This window comes from Terrapene carolina, unplaced genomic scaffold (assembly GCF_002925995.2).
Source record: "Terrapene carolina triunguis isolate 2854851 unplaced genomic scaffold, T_m_triunguis-2.0 Scaffold231, whole genome shotgun sequence".
NCBI classification, from domain to species: domain Eukaryota; kingdom Metazoa; phylum Chordata; order Testudines; family Emydidae; genus Terrapene; species Terrapene triunguis.
The window spans coordinates 2,123,263-2,140,620 of NW_020664582.1; positions in this window are offsets into that span (position 1 = coordinate 2,123,263).

Below are 17,358 nucleotides of genomic sequence, written 5' to 3' on the forward strand. Positions count from 1 at the left end.
GAGGGAGGGAGCTGAAGTGACAATTCCTACAGGCCAAAACCTGCGCAGCACAGAGAACGGGAAACGACGTCAAGCCAAGTTCCAACAACTCCGAGAGAAACGCCAGGCTTCAAAAACAGCCAGGATGAGAGAGATTTCAAAACTCTCCCCGAAACACAGGCCCGGCAAATTCCTTTCATCAGCCTGGGGCTGACAGGCTTGAAAAGGCCCTTTTATAAAAGTGAAGCCGCTCTGAGAGGTCTGAGGGAATGGAGGAGAGAATTATTAATAACACTTTGCACTTCCATAGCCCCCTTTCATGCAAGGAATCCCAAAGCACTCCACAAAAACGAAAGCATCGAGGCATAGAAGGGGCCTGCGTTTTTGGAGCCGGAGCTTGAGGGAGACCGTCAAGAGGTGACTTGTCCTGTCATTGGGGCTGTAGCCTAGGGGTGCCACCCAGACAGGCCGGTTTTTGGCTTCTGTGTCCGGGTGACATTTAGGGTTGTCAGGTGCCTGGCTCTCAACCAGAAAGTCGGGTCGAAAAGGTGACCTGACAACCCTAAATGGCGCCCGAACCAAAAGTCTGGTTACTACGGGGTGGGGGGGTGGCACCGGGTCATTAACCTGCACCAGCCCCTGCTCAGCCAGGGCCACCTCCTACCTGCAGGCAGGCTCCTTGGGACAATCCAGCGAGCAATGGGGGTCGGGGGGAGAGGAGCAAGCAACGAGTGCGGGACCTCGGCGGGGGGGGGGAGGGGAGGAACAGGCAAAGAAGGGGACAGGGCCTCGGAGAAGGGGTGGAGCCTCAGGGGAAGAGGCGGAGAAGGGGCGGGGCCTTGGGTGTCCAGTTACCAGCAATTAAGAAGGTGGCAACCCTACTCTAGCCTAAGACTTGGGAAACCCAGGTACAATCCCCTGCTCCACCACAGACTTCCTCTGTGACCTGGGCAAGTCACTTAACTTCTTTGTGCCCCCGTTCCCCATCCGTAAAGACAGGGCTAATAGCACTGCCCTCCTCACAGGGGTGCTGTGAGATAAATACATTACTGTAGTATCTGAGCACCTCACAATCTTTAATGGGGGCCCTATAAAAACCTCATATCCGCTATAATTACATACATAGGGGAAAGATATGACAGTAGAAGGCTCCTTAATCTAGCAGACAAAGGTCTAACAAGTTCCAGGGGTTGGGAGTTGAAGTCAGCACAGTTTAAAATGAAAATCGATGTAATTTTTTTTGAACACTTAGGGTGATTAACTATTGGAACAGCTTCCCAAGAGAGGTGGTAAATTCTCCATCGCTTGGCATCTTTAAATCTAGATGGGACATCTTTATCAATGATACACTCTAGCTCAGCCACAAGGGTGTTGGCTCGGTACAGGAATTGTGGGAGGAAGTTCTCTAGAGTGTTGTTATTCAGGAGGGAAAACGATCACAACACTATCTTCTGGCCTTAAAAATCTATGAATTCTGTCTGACCCTGGGATGTAGAGCAACAGCTGTGAAGTATTGGTGGCCCTGGATTTATTGCAAGTCTCTGAACCAACCGGCAGAGATGTAGCAGCAGGATGGAGTCCCCAAACTCAGAACATTAGCCAAATAAAGCCATAACCTCAGAAGGGAATTCCTGTTTGAGAAGAAAAGGGATTGCTGGGAACAGGTCAAGCTGAAATCCAGCTTTTGCTATTGCAAAGCCAGTGTCATCTGCCTGTAGTAATGTTATAAAAATCTCTCCTGATAAGCTCTGATGTGGCCCTATGTACACCAGGGATGCATGTCAGGAAAGACAAATGACAAGAACAGAAAGTCTATTTAAGCTACCGACCTCAAGAAGAAATGAAATTAATGCCGTCAGCGAAAATACAGAGAGTGAGAGCATGCGTAACATCAGGGGTCAAGAAGGAGCAAGGAATAGTTACCAATTCAGCAAGATTCACTGAACCAGAGAACTAAATGAGGATAGAACTAAGGTGTAGCTAACATACAGTGATCCATTATTGACACAGATTCTCAGCTTGAGAGACCACAGGGTATAGTCATCATGGCACCTAGTCCACAAATTTTGTATGAAAGAAAAAATAAGAAACAGAAACAAAGCCAAACCATCCCCTAAACAATTAGCTACCAATGCGATTTAGGAAGACCCCGCTCAAAAGTGGTGAGTGACATTTATATAGTGCCTTTCCTTCAGAGGGATCCTGAAATTATTTACAAACTGCTTTGTACACACTGGATTCATTTCACCCAGCACAGACATGCAGCCAGCTCTGGACTGGAACATGCAAGCTCTTTAGCAGTGCATAAAATTACACAACAGTTTAGAACGGGAAGTGAAGAAGAACATTGGCTCCAAGTGAAACTACAAAGGTGAGAAAATTTACGAAACGGAATTACACAAATCAGAATTTGCCCAGGATGCTACATCTCTCACAGAAAATGCCACGGGATCTTTAATGACCACAAGTGGACAAGACTTCTGGTTCTGGAGGTACCCTTCCTTTGCATAAGGCATATAGCCACATTATTCCTTTACCACCATGCTGTGGGGTTGGTTCAGTACCAGTTCAGAGAAGAACAATCAGTATCACTTCCCGCAGTAACTGTTTTCCTTGGAGGTAGTTCAGCTCCGTCTGGCATGCGAGAGCTAACAAATCACACCGGCAACAGTGTGGTTGGCTGCAGCACGACGAGGGATACCCAACCATCACAGTTTGGATGCGATTGCAATGTTTTATTCAAAGAATGCAGCTCCCAACCCCCAGCTAGGGCATGGCTGACAAATAAGGATCCACACAGCTGTGAGACCTCAGCCACTGGCAAGAGAAGACTGACCCAAATCAGAATTCAAGGGATCCATCCTTGAGATAACAAGTCACCCATCAGCTCCCTGAATGTTACGAGAAGAGTCCTTTGTGGGCACCAGCTAGTCAGTGCAATAGTCACAGTGCAATAGCGTAACACTGTAGAGTCCGTGTACTCTACAGACATTTCACATCTGCTCAGAGAGGAGGAAAGATCCCAGAACACTCACCACTCTGCAACACATCTCCAGTCTGCTTGTGCCACAACCAGCAGAGATCAAGCCCCGCTTGCTACAAAGGGGACATGCCTGGTTTCTGTGGCAAGGCAAGTGCTGCCCTCTAGGATCCACCGGGTGGAGGCACTTTGCTGGCAGTTTTCGAGAGAGTCGTGTTGTAACCCTCCGTGGCTGCACACAGACAGCTGCTGAAGATGTACATGGGGTTTGGAAGAATACAATTCATTCCCAGAGACACAGTCCTGCCTGGTGAGCTGGGAGCAGTTCCATCAGCTCATGTAGCAGAGGGAACCAACACGCACTCTACCCAGCAGACGGTAAGCGCGCACACCCACCAGCGGTGTCTAACCTCTCACACCCAAGGGCCTAACATTATTTCAAAGAGGTCAAGGGGCCACAATCAATACTTTGGGGTAGGTTCTCTGGCTCACTCTGCTCCATCTCCACCCCTGAGGCCAGTGCAAAGGGTGCAGAGACCATGCACAGATCCCTACTCGGGATTCCTCCAGTGTAGTAGAGTCCCTGGTAGGAGCAGAGCCTTTGCTTCCCTCCTTGCCACCCATGGTGCAGGGGGGACGTTGGGGTGCAGAAGGTGTGTTGAGGTAGCGGCTGGTGCATGCTGTGCTCCGGCTACCCCCAGGTGGCGTTCGGTCTCTTGGGAGCCAGAACCAGCTGGCTCGAGTTACAGCAGCCCCCCGTGTGGGGTCAGAGAATCGGGGAGCCGCAACTGGCTATAGGTTCTCAGCTTCTGCTCCTTCCGTTCCCTGGGTGGCTGCGTGGGGGAGGGGAACAGTCCTTTGTTAGGGTCCCACAGCCCTGCAGGGAAGCAGGCAATGGAGCAGCCGGAGCAACCTGCCTCTATCCGCTGCAATGCAGCAGGTGGCCAGCAGGGGTGCTGTTCAGCAGCTGCAGCAGGGAAGGTGCCCTGCTCAGCATGCTCCCAGAGCTGCCGGAAGCAACGCTCCTACCTTCGCCCCATAGCAATGGGTCTCAAACAGCCCCCCCCCCAAGCCCACAATTTAGAGCCTCAAGGGCCAAAAGTGGCCGCAGCTTGGATACCCCTGACGTACATGGTCTGCCCCCCGTCTGGCAGGGGACTCCCACAGCCAGCGCAGTCGTGAAAAGGGGCACAAAAGAAAGAGGCAGAACAAGAGGAACAGAAATGGCCCAGTCCCAAGAGCACCTCCCACCTCCGCCCCCTCACGTCTCAGCTACAGTGCCGAAGCAGCGAGGGAGAGCCAAGCTGGCAGCCGGGTCTCCATGGTTCTTAATGCTGTAGAAAGAAACTCACTGCCTTTTTATTATTAAGCAGCAATCTGGTCCCTTCGCAGCACACAGAGCAACTAGTGTTAGCAGCAGAGAGCTGTGACAGAGCCCCCTTTTGTCTCAGCGTTCTAACTAAGAACCACATTGGTCTCCCAGACCAGCCTGCTCTGCCCCTTTTGTGAGTTCTCCCATCCCTGGCGTTTTACAGGCCTGTCAGCTTCCCGACCTGAGAGACTGGCCTGGGGGATTGCCGTGCTGCTGAGGTATCCGAGCGGAACTATCAACCCTGCTCCACCAGAACATACAGCATGCAAATCTCAATGGCAAAGGAAGAGCGGTGCTCAGGTGGGAGGGATGTAATTAGATCAGGGGCACCCCTGCTCTGCAGGAGCAGGGCTGGGAGGCTGGTGGGAGGACCGGAGCACCCCAAGTTTGCACGATCAGGGTGGAAGTGCCAGAAGAACAGCCTCTTCTGGTATTTCAGGACTTACTCTTTGGACTGCAGTCACACCGACAAGCCCCAGCCATGGACAAGATCCATGCTGCCAGGCGCTGTACAAACACAGACCAAAAAGAGGATTCCTGCCCCAAAGAGCTCACAATCGAAATATAAAGACAAGAGACAATAGAAGGGTATGTGAAAAGGAGCACAAGGAAACAATGAGAGAATATTGGTCAGCATGACAGGCACCAATCTCAGCGCTGTCACCCTTTTTGTAGGCAGGATGGCAGAGGAGAGTTTTAAGGAGGGATTTGAAGGAGAACAGTGAGGCAGGACTTGATGCTGATCCCAGACTGATGACGAATAAATGAATTCTTTGTATTGCAGTAGCACCCCGAGGGGCCCTCTACCACGTTCAGCCAATTGTGCTGGGCATTGCTACAAATACCTACTGGCTACGTCCACGCTGGAGCTGGAAGGTACAATTCCCAGCTGATGGAGACAGATTGAGCTAGCCTGCTACAAAATAGAAAGGCAGCATCGCAGTGCGAGCAGTAGAAGGGGCTAGGCCCCCCCAAGTATATGCCCTGGTCTCAGATGGGATCATACGCGGGGCGGCCAGCCCCTCCTTCCACTCGTGCCACCGCATCTACACTTTTAGCCCTCTAGCTCAATCAGAGCTAGCACAGGTCTGTCTCCTCAAGTTGGAAATCACATCTCCAGCTCCATGTGCAGACTGACCCCATAAGAGGCATTCCCTACCCTCAGAGAATTCACAATCTAACGAGACTAGACAAAGGCTAAGAGAAAGAGAGGACTCTTATCGCCACTTTAGGGAAACTGAGGCACAGAGCGACAAAGCAGATTGCTCAAGGACACGCAAGGACTCTGGCAAAGCTTGGAACTGAACCGAACTCTCTCGAGTCCCAGTACAGTCCCTTAGCCATGACTTGAGCTCCTAGGCTCCATGATAATAACCATCCAAATTTTCCTGTGACAAGTTCCACTGCCTCCATTTACCTTCTCCGCCCACTGTGGTGGGAATAGAGGAGCCTGGCCTTTTGTTTAATGAAGATCTATAGGATATAAATAGGCATAGTCAGACTGGATGTCTGTTTCCTCTCCTGTCCAAGTCAATCTTCGTGCCCCTGTTATACAGTCTGTCCCACTGAAATATTCATTGAGGAACATTTTGCCCTCCAATTTAATGGTCAAGCTACCTTCCCCGAACCAATCACCTGCTAAATGCAGGCTTTGACTCACTGCCCAGACTCACTAAAGGGCCCTCCTGTCATTTGGAGCTTAGGAAACATTTGTCCAGAGAGAAAAGGCTTCTCAGTTCTTATCCGCTGCCCTATTAGGAATTCTTCCAGCTGTAGAGTAAGCAAGTTTAGCTTTTAGAACAGATGCCCCCAAAACCACTGAACAGCCTCCCCACTCCAAGCGAGAGGAAGGAGATCAAAACCAGAGCGTTCTGCTCGCCTTTTAATGAAGGTCTCCCTCCCCGCAGCCGCGTCTCCAAATGGACTTCGGCACTTGCAGAAGCGAGACTCGCTGTCTGGCCTTCAGCAAAATGCAGACCACAGAGTCAAGCGCAGCAAGGTTTCAGCTTGCTCTTCCATTAGGTGAATGGCAGCTCCATAGAGGAGGGGAGGAAAATTGCAGTCATGTGAATGAATCATTAATAAAAAATATTATAAATCCAGCTTTGGAAAGGCTTTCTTGGTAAGTTCCTTGATTCAGAACAGAGCCAGAGTGCATCCTGCTCTATCAAGGTTATGCAGCCAGAGACCTCGCAGCTAAGATCAGTGGGCCAGATCCTGCTGTCAGTTACACGAGTTTTAATCCAGAGCAACTCCAGTGAACATCTCTAAGAGCAGAATGTGGCCCCATGTGTGACTGTTTGAGATAAGGAGGCCCCCAGTGCTGCTGATCGGGTGGAAGCAGCAAAGGAAGGGGCTTAAGAGGAGGGCTATCAAAAATGCCAGGAGATTTGGGCACCAAATCTCTTATGAGTAATAAATAACAACCCTATTTCTTATCTAGCACCCAAAGCACTACACAATCTTTAGTGTATTTTTCCTCCCAACACCCCTGTGAGATGGGGCAGCGGTATTATCCCCACGGGGATGGGCAACTGAGGCACAGAGAGACTAAGTGACTTGCTAAATGACATATGGTGGCCTTGAAACATCTCAGGCTAAAACTTGAGATGCTCATCTGCTCAGCATCCGAAGGCAATGGGACCAAAAACTGCAGCACGGGTCTGGAAAGAGATGTGCTGGTCGAATGCCTCCCTGCTGTATAGCATCTGAGTGCCAATGAGCTGGAGAAATGAGGCCAGCAAACTTGAGCAGGAGAAAGGAAAGTGAGGATGTTGCAAAACCTCATGCTTCCTATGGGTGGTGAATATTTAAATTGCTGCTAACTCGATCTTAGGTACCTCTGTGGCCCCCGCATCAGGATAATATCTGAGTGCCTCACAAGCTTTAGTGTATTTATCCTCACAACACCCCTGGGAGGCAGGGCAGCGCCAGATAACTTTTCAGATGAGGAACAGAGGCACAGCGAGACTAAGTGACTTGCCCAAGATCAGCACAGGAAGCCACATTCACAACTCTGTAGAACATTTCACTACTCACCACCTCCCCCACCCCAGCACACACACCAGCCCAGCAGAAACTCCCCAGCTCTAGGCCCTGAATTGTTTGAGGCAGACAGTAAGCAATGCTGCACCCAGTGGAAAATGGCGTTCTGGCTCGATTCAAGCCTTGATATGAGAGGACTCTCCGTCTGCCGAGATCAAGGTGGAAGATGGGCAAATAAGAATTTCCATTGATATAATTCATTCCACCTATGGGTCTCAAAGCTCTTTATGAATGCAGGTCAGTGCCACTCTATGCCTTTAGAAATGGGGAAAGTGAGGCACAGAACGGTGAAGGGATTTGCACAATTAGAATCCTGGGCTCCACATTCCAGCCTTGCATAACTAGTGGCACGTGTCTTTTCTATTACAGTCTAGGTGAACGCTTTTGAATTTCACTGATTGTCCGAGATGGGTTCATAGAGCACCGAAAGAACATCTGTTAAGCTCATGATAAGAAAAGCTTTGAAGCACGGCAGAAGTCTACTGTTCCCAGAACCTCATAGAGAGGGAGGATCTTCCAATTCTAGATCATGAGAACAGCTAATCTTGCCTCTGTCCCCATAAATAACAGGCGTATTGTCCATCCCAACAAGCCTTGTAATCACAACTTTAAAGAGAAGTGTGTGAAGACGAGAGATCAGCCAAAAGCTGTTGGGTGAACTCCAGACACCTCTGCCTCGGTGACCTGCCACTCAACACAGACATTTTAAAATTACGCAACTCACAGAAATGCGGCTCCCTCCCTCGCCTACTAGCATTTCTGGGAGTAATGTTAATCGTGATGAACTACTCCCTCCCCGCCTCCCGCCCACACAGAGCAAAGAGCCAGCACAAATCACATCCACGCCGTGTGGTGCTTTGTCCTCAGCCACATACAGTGGTTGATGAGCCTTGGCTAACAGAGATAGGTCTTTTCGCTCCAGCCATAGCGGCTGATGCTTTCAGAGCCAGAGGTCCCATGTTCTATCCCCACCTACACGGTTAAGCGATGGCCATCTGCACAGGCAGACTGGACACTCAGGTTGGCAGAGCACGTCAGTCCCCGCCTCTCTCCCTAGTGAGGGGTCATTCGAGAAGAGAAGGACAAACATCTAAGCCATCCAAACAGGCAAGCTGATGGCCTCCTACCTTTGAGTGAAGCTGCCGTGTCTGCCGCCTGACGCGACCTCCAGTGCCCAGCAGCAAGGGAGCATTAACTTGACACCTAGGGGGATATCCCACGGACAGGAGAGCTCACGAAAGGCTGCCTTAATGCAAGTCGGCTGCATGAAGAAGATGTGCTAATGTCCAGAACCAGCATGGCGTGTTCATGAAGCCTGCAGGTGTCCCATATTGGGAATCCTTTAGGTGATGTCCCCCACCTCGAACAATCACAAGCTAGCGGTGCTGGGCTGGAATTTGGAGCTTACAAAGCCCATGGTGGTTGGTCAGCACCCACTCAGGTAACGGGTCTCCACAGCATGCATTATAATATAGTGCAGCCGAAGGGCATAGACCTTGTTCTCAAGGCATTTTAAGGAGCATGCCAGAACACTTACATTGTGATGTAAAATGAATGGGCCTCATTAGGACTGGGACATAGACCGGGCGTTGCATGCTGCACACATTACTGTTAAGTTGCTGCTATTCATCTTCACCACGAAAGCTTTGAACAGTTCAGCCTTCACCATCATCTCTTCCCTTCACCTGCTCTAAATCTCTTACCTGTCCCCTCTGTAACCTTCTCTCATGCCACCCTACCCTCCTGGGGGCAGCCTCTTCTCTGGCAAACTCTTCCTCCCAACACCACCTCTCCCGCCGAGGCCAAGCCCTGCAAGATTCTCACACCCCCTCCCCGATCACAGCAGCACTCACGTACCCTGTGGCTGATGTGTGTTTGAGCAGGACCGTAGAGTCCTCGGGGCAGGGACCATGTAGGGTTATTTGTTTCTAAGGTTCTAATCATACTGCTGGCCCTTGGCAAATAGAGTCAAAGGACAAGCATCGCAGTATGTGATGGACAGAATTTCACTATACGAGGCAGGTGTTTCTGAATGATTAGGTTGTGAAGGAAACCCATTTCCCATTGCAGCCATCACATGCTGGATGGATCGGTGTGCATGAAAGAAGAGGTCCCACATTTCTGCTCAAGATGAAGGAACAGCAATACTGCCTATCAGTGGGATGTGGCATTCAGATCTCCAAGACATCACAGTTTCAGGTCGCCAAAGCCTCTAAAGGCCTTCAGAGACCGAACAGTCAAAGTAAAGTTTGCCTTCATATGGGAGCTTTGAAAATAAAGAGGACTGCGAGTTAGGCGGGATTTTTGGCAAAATATGATCTCATCCTTCCCCTCGCACAGAATGCTTTGCTTATGCACCTGGGTGCAGCAACAACTCTAAACAAGCAGTTATCCAACGTTTCACAATGAGGCCCAATTCGGCATCCACTGAAGTCAACTGTAAAGTACCCACTGATTTCAATGCTACAAAAGCAAGCACTTGGGGCCCAATCCTGCAGAAAAGCTGCACAGTTCAGTAGGTAGGAAGATCCGCGTTGTTCCAAGCTCTGCTGCTGACTTGAATTAGAGTTCTGTGTTGCTCAAAAGCGTTTCTCTTGCACCAACAGAAGTTGGCCCAATAAAAGATATTCCCTCACCCATCTTGTCTCACTAATTTGTGGCGTGTACTTGGAAAAGTCACTTCCCTTCTCTGAGCCTCCATTTCCTCTCCCACTTTTTGGCTGGCTGGTCTGTTTAGAGTGAGGGCCAGGAACATCTCTCACTATGTGAATGTACAGTGCCTGGCACATTGGGGCTCTGATCTCTGTTGGGGCCCCTAGGCAATATTAGAATACAAACAATAATAATAAACCCACCATGCATGAAGCTTTCATTGAATGTAGTCAATAGCACTTCGATCAATTTCCACCGTATGTGCTCTAGGCTTGCTGCCAGGACATGGGACAGTCTCTTAGCAAAACCTGATGTTTTATATGCTCTTGTCACTACTAAGATTAAGTGGAGATTTTCATCTCACAGGGCTTTTTCCTTCCAAAAGTTCATCCCAGTGACATTTCTGTTTTATGTTTTACTCCCTGTGCTAACAGCTGTTTGAGAAGAAAACCAGTGAATACACAAGATCTGTAGACTTGTCGGATTACGGTGTAACAGATCAGGAAAAGAGAATAAAGAGCAACACATGGAATTCCTTCCGGTATGCACAGAACTGAGTCCACAGTCAGCCAATATGCAATTATCTGGACAACTATACAAGCAACCTAAAGGAGTCCAATGATTTTTAGCTTGCAGCATAGGGTGTCACGGGGTTTGAACCTAGGACCCTCAGCTTGGGACCTTCTATGTGCTTTGTAGTTTTGGATCAGAAGTGAAAACTATTTCATAGATTCAGATTACAAAGCCAGAAGGAACCACTGTGATGATCTTGTCTGACCTTCTCTATAACACAGGCCATAGGACTTCCCCAAATTAATTCTGGTTTGAACTATAGCAGATTTTTTATTGTCTACTTCATTATGGTGGGGGGGGGGGAATCCAAAGTTTTTTTTTAAACCCTGCTGTTCCATTGTCACACATAATAAACATGGGATTTAGGATGTTGGGGTACAATTACATGGGTTTGTGTTAATTTTTTAAATTGCAGATGTCACTGCCACTCCCAGCTTGCATCATTAACATTATCTGCAGGCAGATCTGAGACAAACTGCCATCTAACAACTGGGGAAATTCAATTCTAGGCAGCACGTTAGCAATAAATGTAGAAATCCCAGCTAATTACTTAAGTGGTGTATTAAGCAAAACACCTTGTAGAAATTCCGATGATCTTCAATAACCTCCCCAAATAGATCCCTTGTTAAAGTGATTTCTATAATCCCTGGTTATGGCTTTAACCTCAAATGCTCCCCTCCTACTCTGTCTCACTAGGCAGCACCACGTTATACAAGATAGTCAATGTACAACCATGCAAGATATTCCGAGAGGGACTTCCAGCTAAGACAGGCTAGCCCAGCTCCTGCTGGCTCAGCTGGGACAGATTTCCATTTGGCCCACACAGTAACGTTTCTTACTTCCAACAGCAAGGACCCTAGTTAGAGTCTTGGCTGCAGGTTACGTGCAAGACGGGAGACACAGGTCGTGGTGGGGTGGACTCGCTGGTCAGCACTGTTCCCAGGATTTTGAGGCAGACATAAGTGAAACGATGGAGGGGCCTCTAGCTTAATCAGGCTCCAACAATCCCCCACATGCCCCTAACCCAAGCTCTTGGGATCTTTGAGATCAAGCAGCTAGAGCAAGAAAATGCTTAGGCTTGGACTTTGCTCACACTGTGGCCTGCCTCTCCTCGCTTTCATTTCAGGAGGGACTGGATGGCTGAGCAGGTTTGTCTCCAGGTCACCAGACCAAGTGCAGCCTGATTGCTACCGTCAAGCCGACGGGACTGGCGGCTGTTCAGTGGGCTGCATGAAGCGAGTGTACTGGATTCAGTCCTGTTGTAGGTGTCTTTGGCCCACGAGCAAGGATTACATTGACACTCTCAGGACAGAGGCCACAAATTGAATGAAGCATGGCGACAGAACCTCCCCTTCATGGCACACGTGCTCTCTACAGGGGAGAGGGGACTATCCTGGAGTTTCTCAGCTGTTTGGCCTGCAGTGCAGAAGAGAAGAATGCAAAAAGGTTTGCTAGGGCCTCAGCCCAGCGGGGGAGGAAGACTCCTCCCGGCCCTAAATTCTAGACACTGGAGAGACTGGGAAACAAAGTTCAAGCCCGTGCTTGTCTATGCCCTTCCTGTGCAACCCTGTTGTCTTCCCTGAGAGCCAGTTGACTGCACAGTTGAGCACAAGTCTCTGCTTGAGTGGAGTAAGTGCAGTTCACCCTCATCATGTCTGTCAACAAATCTGCAGACAGACAATCAATATACAGGAGAGAGAGATGAGCCCAGCAAGGAGACACTGTTCCTACCTCCTCCCATAAAGGACAGAAAGCCATTCACGCGACCCCAGGAAGCATCCCTTTCACTTAGCCCTCCACGGCTGCCATTTCCTCCAGTACAGAAGGGCTGGCTGGATCGTTCCTTTGGAGCTCAAAAGTCACGCTTCTAGACTGAAGGAGTTTTACAGAGGATATTTTACAGAGTTTTACAGATCTACAGGTACAGCACTAGTGAAATGCAGCCGCCTCTGGAGTGGACAGCAGCAACCTACTAGCTCACAGCATGCTGCACAGTAGTTAGGAGGAGGAAAAAGGGGAAGCCAAGAATTCTGGGTAGACTCCTACTCTCCCCATCAGTGCCAAGGACAAGTATAAAGCAGAGAGGTCCCTACCTATCTTGGATACTTATAATGCACCCAGAGTAATTAGAAGTCCTTGGTTTTAAGTTCTTATCTGACAGACACAAAGTAAATTTCCTGGAACACATTAAAAAAAGATGAAAGGTTTAACTGATCCCGCTGGGATTTGAACCTGTGGTTCTAGGGAGTCTAAGAATTTCATACCGGACGCAGATGCCACTAAACCTTCCCCTCTAAGCTAATCCTACTGACCTTCCACTTTTCATAATTCTGGAAGTGAGAGACAAAACACCCAGTCAACCAGAGCTGGACCATATCACCAGAGCTATCATTCCTACTATTTCACTTCCATTCCCAGTTTTCAGGCAGACAACATTTTATTGGAGCAACGGTATCTGAAATACAACCTGCGGCCTGACACATTAAGGAGCAGAGGGCAGCTAGAAAGCACAGCAAACAGCTAGAGATGCAGCTGGTACACCCAGGCTGCAGAGACTGCATACATCAAAGGTTGGGGTTTGAGGGTTTCCCCACCAGAGGCTTGGATCTCACTCTTCTTCAGGAACTGGTACTTGATGGACAGTTCACAGGTGGCAAGAGACAGAACGGTGGCAGCAGAGGTGTGTGTGTGTGTGTGCAGGCCTCTTTAAACTTAACTTCTGTCCACATTCTCCAACATCCTCTTACGGGATTTCCTCATTTTCTTCACAGAAGGGAAAACAAAACTCTGACCTCAGTTTCTCTCTCAGAGCTCAACTCACACAGCTAGACCAGCAGCTAGCTCCTGATGATACGGATCAGTATTGGACCCCAACGCACTAAAGCAGAAACCAGAGCCACAATTTGGACCATCGGAGAAGAAACTATGTGCATCAAAAGTTTGACACCCCCCCTCCATTACACAAGAACATAGATCCTGTATTTACCCAGCATATGAATGAGGCAAAAATGGGGATATGAATAAGTAGCTCCAAGCTCTAGACATATGTATTAACCAGACAAATGGGAGAGGACTGTTGATAGAATCAGCGTAGGCACATGACCTTTGTCCATCACTACAATGGAGAAGAACCACCAGCGAAGCCAGCACAATCTCTGTGCCATTCCCCAGGCAAAAGCCAGATGGAACGGGGTCACGGCACACAGAGGACTCCAGTTGGTACTAGGGTGACCAGAGGTCCTGGTTTTATAGGGACAGTCCCCATTTTTGGGTCTTTTTCTTATATAGGCTCCTATTACCCCCCACCTCCTGTCCCGATTTTTCACACTTGCTGTCTGGTCACCCTAGTTGATACCAACTTCCTCAATAACCTGACCCAAAAAGGAAGCATTAGACAGGATGCTATCTGGGAAGTTTGTCGGCATCAAGAAATGGTTGATAGCAACTCTTTGATACAGGAGGGACCCCAGAGAGCAAGGAATGGCAGGAAATTGGGGTGGTCTTGGCAGAGGGGAGCAGATGAGACACACACACACATACAGAAGACCCCTAGAGATGAGGTGATGAGGCCAAAAAAGGAGGGAGAGCAGAAAGAAGACAAGTTGAGGGAGCTGTAACATAAAAATCACCACAATTCCAAACCTAGAGAGAAACCTTGAACATGAGCAACTAGAGAGAGGGAGGGCAACATGTTTTAAAACAAAAGCCACGGTGTGTTATCTCAAAACACACATTCACAGCATATTCAGCAGCAGAGGGAATGAGCATCAGCTCAAAGGAAGTTATTATAGGACTGACCACACTGTCACTAAATAAATAAAAGAAAGAAAGAAAGAAAGAGTTAGCTTTAATTAGCTAACTGAGACAGAGAGTGAAGTAAAGGGGAAAACCCGAGGAGAAAGGCAGCCCTTGAAATACAGTACAAATTAGCAGACACGCAAATGCATTGGTTTCCAATTAATAGTGAGATATGCCAGACATCCTACAGGAAAGGATTAAGTGACTTAAATAAAAGTAAGTTATTTAACTGACATATTTGGGTGCGAGGCAGTGTTATATAAAAAAAACCATGAATGCTACTGAGCAAGACGCAGGAATATTCACTACATAAAGATGTGGACGGCTTTGCAAAGCTCTTAATCAAATCCAGGGGATACTGAAGCACCAGCTCAGCTTCTCTTATGATTAGTGAGAGTGCCATTTGTGCAAAGACAAGAAACTATACATCCCTGAACGTATCAAAGGAGAAGGGCTCGGATTTTCAGGAGAGTGACATAGGACCACATGACCCACTGATTTTCAATGGGACTGGTTCTCCTACGTCATTCAGATGCTTTTGAATACTCTACATAAGGAACAGTGACATGTACTGGAACAAACATTCATTTTTTGTGGATAAGATAAATGTTGCTATATGCAAGGATTTTGAGCAGCAATGAAGAGGCTAGTTTAGAGGATCAGAGGGGTAGCCGTGTTAGTCTGAATCTGTAAAAAGCAACAGAGGGTCCTGTGGCACCTTTAAGACTAACAGAAGTATTGGAGCATAATGATGCAATGATGAAGTGGGCATTCACCCACGAAAGCTTATGCTCCAATACTTCTGTTAGTCTTAAAGGTGCCACAGGACCCTCTGTTGCTTCTTAGTTTAGAGGAGTTTGAAATGATCGTAATTATCAGCTCATGAAGTTCATACATCCTACCATAACATGGTCTCAATAAGGATACATTTCAAATCTCTAAAGCATGGATCTATTGTATTCTAGTCCAATTTTTTACAAAACAGCATCAACAGAAACTAGAGCTAAACAGAGCTGTCACAAAGTCCCCATGCTGCCCAAAGACATGGGTCTGATTCTTTCACTTACACAATGCAAATCAGGAGCAATTTCCCTAAAATCAACAGTTATACCAGTGCAAAATCCGGATAAGAAAGAGGAGAATCAGGCCCATTGACTGCAAGGGGAGTTGCAAGTGCTCCGTACTTCTATGGATCAGGCCCACAGAAGGGAAAACAACTTGCTAAAAGGGAAATGCAAATCTCTCCAAAGAAGAGAGCTCTGTGAGCAACAGGGAAACCCATGAGGCCCTAGAAAGTCGTACTTAAAGGATAAACATGGTTTTTGTATATTAATTCACACACACGCGCGCACACACACACACACCTTGAACCTGCAAGGTGCGCAGCACCCATTCACTTCCCTGGTACGTGGAGATGCCCTGCACCTTGCAAGCTCAGGCCCTAAATGAGGAAAGAGAAATACTGCCAACCTTTTTTATTTACCAATAATAAAAGTCTGCCAAGCAATCACACAAGTTACATCTCTCTCCACCTCCTACTTGCCCAAAAATTCATACCTGTTGTCTGCCGTCCCGCAGCATGGACTCTGAGACCCCAGACAGCTCTGAAGACCACTCGAAGTTCAGACCCCATGCCTTTTACGTGATCAAATATTTAAACAAAACAAATCTACTTACATACAATGCCACAGTTGCATCATTACAGACCTAGTTTAGAGCCACTCAGGGGGAAAAAAAAAAGGGGGGGGGGGGAGAGAGAGAGAGAGACAGTAGCTAGAGATGTTGAATTTCCAACAAGCAAGGACAGCCGTCCATCCACAGCTTTCAAGACAGACAGCAGAATCAACCTAGAAGTCTGCTGCTGTATGGTTTATCCTTGCTCTATAACCCTCTCCTCCACTTAAAAAAAGCCAGCTAGACACCTGAGCCTAACCTCCAGCAGGATCCGAGGAGGGGAGTCCTTGTCATTTGTCTCAGAAGGGACACGACATCAATCATCAGCTAAACGGTAACCTCGATCAACCATGCAATAGGTGAAAGGGCTGGAGGGGGAGGGAGGTCAGTGGGACACTGCTATATAGGACCAGGATTTCCCCTGCCTCAGCCCTGCTCGGTTCTCAACGCACAGACCCGAAGCAATGCAAGGGTGGCCCCCAGTAGAAACCTGTCATTAAATAACCAACAGGGATCCATGTAGAGGAACAATCCTGCCCAGCGGCTTCAGCAAATGTTCACCGCCCCAGAGCCACGAGGGTCTCGGAGTAGCCCCGCAACGCCCCCGTCCCTTTGGGTCCCTGGAGTAACAAGGGCGCTCCGTGACCGGGAGAAGAGGAGGTGGGGGGATCCCCGCTGCTGATTATCTGCTGGGGGGAAGGACCGACAGCACGGCCAGGGGAAGGGGGCTCCGTTCTCCCCCCTCGAAGCAGCGGATGCCCCCGCAGACTAGCCTCGCCCCCCCGGGGTCCAAATCCGAGCAACGGCACCGTGCGAGCCCCCTGGAGAGAGGCGGCGGCGGCTGGCGGCTCCATTGCCGGCGGAGCGGGAGAGGCACTTACCGGGCTCGGAGGCGCATTGCACGGGAGCGGGGCTGGTGCCTTCTCCCGGGCGCTGGCGGCGGGGGGGGGACCCCACGGGCGGGCCCGGCTCCTGTCGGTCCCGGCGGAGACAGATGCCAAGGAGCCCCTGCGCACCGCGACTGGAGCGCGGCGGCCAACCCCGCCCGGCCCGGCCCGGCCCGGCCCCCTGCTCCGCCCCCTGCCCGGCAGGGTTTAAAGGGCCCCGCCGCGGAGCGCCCGGCGCTGGGGAGGCTGGGCCGGTCCCGCCCCGCAGCCAGGCGGGGCCCCCGGCGGAGGGAGGGGCTCCAGCAGGACCCCGAACAGAGGGGGGGCGGCGGGGGGGGAGGAGGCCGCCGGGGCCCCCCCCCGGGGGGAGCTGCGGGGCGCCCGGGGCGGTAGCAGCG